Source organism: Odontomachus brunneus, unplaced genomic scaffold (genome assembly GCF_010583005.1).
Source record: "Odontomachus brunneus isolate Ranch 3 - 2012 unplaced genomic scaffold, Obru_v1 Obru_scaffold_002, whole genome shotgun sequence".
NCBI classification, from domain to species: domain Eukaryota; kingdom Metazoa; phylum Arthropoda; class Insecta; order Hymenoptera; family Formicidae; genus Odontomachus; species Odontomachus brunneus.
The window spans coordinates 4,255,451-4,261,095 of NW_022639452.1; the positions used below are offsets into that span (position 1 = coordinate 4,255,451).

General features: G+C 43.5%; 1 protein-coding gene across 13 annotated transcripts in view; it reads right to left on the minus strand.

The window, feature by feature from the left end:
• Positions 1 to 5,645, minus strand: part of LOC116842028 — a 633,651-nt gene that overhangs the window by 83,261 nt on the left and 544,745 nt on the right. The gene's annotated exons all lie outside the window — the stretch shown is intronic.

Sequence of the window (5,645 nt, forward strand, 5' to 3'; positions counted from 1 at the left end):
TCTCTCTCTCTCTCTCTCTCTCTCTCTCTCTCTCTCTATCTCTATTTATCCTTCTCTCTCTCTCTCGCCGTCTCTCTCTTGATTCGTCTCACCTACGTGTGCTCATTCTCGCTCTCTGGTTACAACTGCACCTCTTGGTGCAAGCTCGGTCAGCTTTCGCAACGCGTCCACAGATCATGTACACGACGCATACACACTAGGCAACTAGGAAAGGATGAGGGACGTAAGGGGTGGATGGTGAGGGACGAGGTATAAGCGCACCTACGACGTGCGCTTGAAGTCGAGTTTAATGACGATGTCCATCACAGTTTGCGGTCATGTGCGAGGCTACAACAGGCTGGATGGGTGGATGGACGGACGGATACCGCTCGCGTCACCCTTTTACAGCTTTTCGTAGATTGGGTAGTCGTTGGCCGACCCGAACTTCCTCATCGAAGGACCTCTCGACTGGAGAGCGGATCGATTAATATGCACGCGGAACTCAGGCAATGAGAGCGCGACGAGAACGAGGTCCATCTTCGCTTATCTAACGAGATCGGAAATGACTTCTTGAAATACCCAACTACGATAGGTTCTCTCTCTACTCCCCTCATTCTCTCTCTCTCTCTCTCTCTATTTCATACATATGTATATGTCGTGGAGTCTCTCTTCGATGTGACTAGTCTCGAGAGTTTCGTCGGCTGTTATAATAGCGGAAGTCCGTAATAATAAGTTATTTCGACGTGACGTAAACTCACAGACTTTCCTCTTTGTAACTCTCTACTCTCTAAAGCCACCAGAGAAAAATGCACAACGACAAAGCAACCAGACTTTACGTCGAGCGCTTTCATAAACCTTTCGACTTACGCCATTGTTGGAAAAGGACGGCAACTTCCAGTATAGCTTTCTGAAGATGTGACACGAGTGAGGGTGTAAAAAAACAAGGTGGAAGCGCACGGAAATTGGGTACAGGTTTTTCTTATAGTTTTTGCTTGAGGGTAGAACGGATATATTTGACGAGGAGAAAGTGAACCACTAAGCTGGGTGGAACCTTCGCATCACGTGGGTGTCGTCTTCGCCAAAAACACGACGTTTATGGTCGCTTCTCGTGTACATTCATTTCTCAGGAGGCGACATGCGGAAGGGAGATACGCGGTTTACCTTCTTCGCGTAGACACCGCGAAAACACGCGGTGCTTTTCGTACGAACGATATTATCGATCGTAGAATGTCGCCGTACGGACGAAGTGATACTCGAGAGCCAAACCGGGCCGAAGAAATCACATTGGAAATGGACAGCAATTGTTTACGGCATCCCGCGAACCGCAAAGTTGCGCTCTCGGAAACGTCGCCGTAAAAGCGCGCGTATCGTCCGATATAACGTGTCCTCGATACTAGAATAGATGAATTAATGCCACTTTTCTACGAGAAACGTAAACAAGAAACGTAACGATTAACTCTTTAAATCTCAAATTAATTCTGTACCTAAAATTTGTTCTTGTATTTATTATCGTTCCTAGCAGTGCTGAGATGGTGTCTGACATTTTTCTTACATTAGTGAATAATTTTCCAATAAACCATTTTGGAGAAATGAAAATATTGAAGAAACAATTCTTTGATATGCTTTGCATTACTGCAAATAATGATAAGATAAAAATCCCGCCTAGAATCATAAGAAAAAGTGTTTCCAACAATAAAAGTGTTTCAAACAATGTTTGATATAAGTTAGTGGAGAAAAATATTGATTGATTTAGCGTCTGCATCTCGAATTAAACTAAATGTTATCTCAAAGCAACGACGCATGGCAAAGGTTAAATCGATATACATACAATAATTGAAACCAGCAAATTTCGAGCGTATTCAGTATCGAATAAACGCGCGAAGGATTTGCGTATTTTGACAGAAGCCGAACGTGAACTTACAAAGAAAGAATATCAATAAGGCCATTTTCCTATCTATGCCAAATCTTTTGGAAATTTTGCTGGTCAAATAGTTTAAAACTACCAACAATCAACGTGACTTATGCTAGAGCGGTCAAAATGGTTTTTGAAGAAATATGTTATGCAGAGAAAAAATTTGTCATTTTAGTACAATGCCGATTGAAAACGAAAAACATTGTTTTTAAATAATTTTTTCTGAAGTACTCTCAGGACTCTCTGTCAGACCAACATAATTGCCGAAAGACTTGGCGTAAAACGGCCTTATACTCCTTCTTTGACGTATTTATCACAATTTTTTGATATGCTTTGGATATCTTTTATATCTTTTGGAAATTTTGCTGGTCAAATAGTTTAAAACTACCAACAATTAACGTGACTTATGCTAGAGCGGTTAAAATGGTTTTTGAAGAAATATGTTATGCAGAGAAAAAATCTGTCATTTTAGTACAATGCCGATTGAAAACGAAAAACATTGTTTTTAAATAATTTTTTCTGAAGTACTCTCAGGACTCTCTGTCAGACCAACATAATTGCCGAAAGACTTGGCGTAAAACGGCCTTATACTCCTTCTTTGACGTATTTATCACAATTTTTTGATATGCTTTGGATATCTTTTATATCTTTTGGAAATTTTGCTGGTCAAATAGTTTAAAACTACCAACAATTAACGTGACTTATGCTAGAGCGGTTAAAATGGTTTTTGAAGAAATATGTTATGCAGAGAAAAAATCTGTCATTTTAGTACAATGCCGATTGAAAACGAAAAACATTGTTTTTAAATAATTTTTTCTGAAGTACTCTCAGGACTCTCTGTCAGACCAACATAATTGCCGAAAGACTTGGCGTAAAACGGCCTTATAGACACTCCTTCTTTGACGTATTTATCATGAAAGGACAACAAACGGTCTCCGACACAAGAAAGGCAAAAAAACCGGACGAACCGTGGAGAAATATGCTTTTCTCTTGAAGGAGACCAGGGACGAGCTCGTTGTCAGAATGGACGCGTGGATATCATGTTGATCGCTCCTCCTCCGCTTGCTCTTCCTTCCTGCCGTTTTACGTGTAACTACTCACCGCTGTCGGCGTGTAGTAGACGCGTAAAGTGACCGTTCGCTACATCGAGCGAGCGAGCCTCATGGCGAGGGTTCACGAGGTTTCTCGGCGCTGTCTCGTTAACGTGTACCGTGTAAGTCAGCTCGACGGCGTACCAGTTAGCCTTATTCACGAGCGAACTTTCCTCCAGACGACTACGACGAACTAAGAGACACGTTCGACGGTAGGGGTAGGGCGGATAACGCTTCGCGTGATACGCGCGACGTATTTTTAGCGCCTCGTCTCCGCGCTTGTGGATTTAATTCACGAAGGGAGGACAGTCATGGACTCGTTAATAAAGGATAACAACCCGCAATTTTTCTAATTGGAATCGTTGACTTATCTTCAGTGAGTTGGTTCATCCGTACAAGCCGTAAATACATATCAATCGTCCCATTCTGCAGCCACCTCAAGGATATATTTACTAATGCGTTGCAACATTAGATCCCTTAGGCATACGATATGTTACCAATGTAAGCAAGGCTCCCCCTGATGACGGGGATCTTGTTGTATATTACGGTCAGGATATCCTCGGTAGTAAACCTCGGACACTGAGGTCACTTTTGGACGCTTTTGACCGACCATCCGCTTTATGCAATGCTTAAAAGCTCGCAAATGCGGGTGGCTTGTGTTTTTGCTAGTTCCTCCTCGCGCGCTACCCCGAGAGTTTGCAGCAACACGACGCCCGAAACGATCCGCTCGCCTAGCTAGCAAGTTCGCTGTCAGAGACCGCAACGTAGCGCGTTACATAATTGATTTCGGAACGCCACAGAGATGGTAGCGAGAAAGCTTTTCGCGAGAGCCGATCGTAGCCTGTTCGCGGGGTGTCTGTGACTAGAAGTAAGTAAGGTAAACGCGCCAGAAGCCAGCGCGACACCGAGCGAAGAATGCACGTTACGGGGAAGAGGGCGGCTCGTTTTGTACAGCGGTGACCTCGAGCTGCGGCTAGCGGGTCGTTGATCTGACCAGCCCGATGCTCTCCTCACCCACTCGCCCACCCAGAGCCACCCATCCGCTTCCCTGCACCGCGTGTGCGGAGTAACGGAGTAACGCGCGTTCGACTATTTCGCCGCCGTATTGGGCTTGCGGCTACCTTTATTATGCTACACGAGTCCTCGCGAAATTACGGTGGCCGGTCGCGACCTCCGCGCATCCCGACTCTCTTTCTTTCTCTCTTTTCCATTTGGAGCGATCCGCTGCTGCCGATGGGTGTAAGAGGTGCAGCGCGATCGCGCCTGAATACGAATCGTATGATCTGTGTCGCGTTATCCACGCTGACCATTTCCGGATATACGAGTCGGGGCGAGTGTGGTCGGCGACGGTGGTCTCTGCGGAGTCCGCGGTCGGTGTTGACTCTTCCGGCGATGACGCGCCATGCTAGTGATGATATCGGGCGACTACCGAGGTGGACCGAAGAGGAGATGCTCCTCGGATTGCCGAGGAAAGCTGAAACAGGACTCCAAAATCGACGTTGCCGTTTTAAGACACGGACTTTCTGGATTTATTTCGGACATGTTCAACGTGATCACAGCGCGAAAGTGACTCAGGGCCTACATTTATCCATTGCCTGTGACAAATTCGGATTTTCCTTTCCGTAAATAAAGAATCGACGGGTCTCGTGCCCCAGAAACCCGACGGAATCGTTCGGGTTATCTTTTTCATTTTGCTGAAACTTTTGTACGACGTGGAGTATCGGAGCCCTCTTCGTCGTTGAAATTATCTTCCACCCTGAGGCATTCCTGAGACTCCAGCGACTAGATTCCTATCCCTCTCCGCTTGAAAAAGATGAAGGGAGAAAATTAGAGGTAACCGAATATCGTGAGATTGGCTAAATCCCCGCGAGCGGTTAATGATTATTAATACAACGTAGTACTCAGCGCAATAATAATAACAACTGCGCATTTTTTAACTTAATATACTATTAACGTTAACAAATAATATCGGAAAACATAAACAGGAAGCGCAGGGAGCTCGGAACAATATATCTACTCGATAAATATTATTTTTATTCATTGATTGAACGACTCGCTAACGTGCATGTAAAAGCAGATGCGACACACGCCGACTTTTCACTCATGGGCGCACGTTCGCTGTTTAAAGAACGTTCGTTGTAAAAAGATTGCAAAATGTTAAAAATGGCATGAAATTTGAAATGTTTGCATGTAAGCTTTTTCATTATTTTTCATCAACCTATTTTTATGTAAATTAATATCAAACATCTGTAGAAAAAGGGAGAGGGAAAGGGAGGAAGGAAGAGAGTAATCGAGCAAACTTCTTTCTTATCGCTTTTATCAGCTCAATTCTTCGCTATTAGCAGCATTTTTTATAATCTTCAATCACCCGCAGCAATCACGTCGCAGTACCCGGTCTTTCGATAGAAACACTTTTTCTTCGCTGGCAGCAGTCTTCGACTGTATAACTGCACTTTTTATTGGCGTACGTTGAATTTTTAATCCAGAATATCTCGAAAACTAAGAGTAGTAACATATAAGTTCTTCACGGAAAAAAAAGATTTGCTAATATATGGATAACTAAAATTATTAACTGCAGGAGCAAACTTTCTTGCTTTCATAGCAAAGTTATTTAGTTGTGATAATATATATATATATATATATATATATATATATATATATAT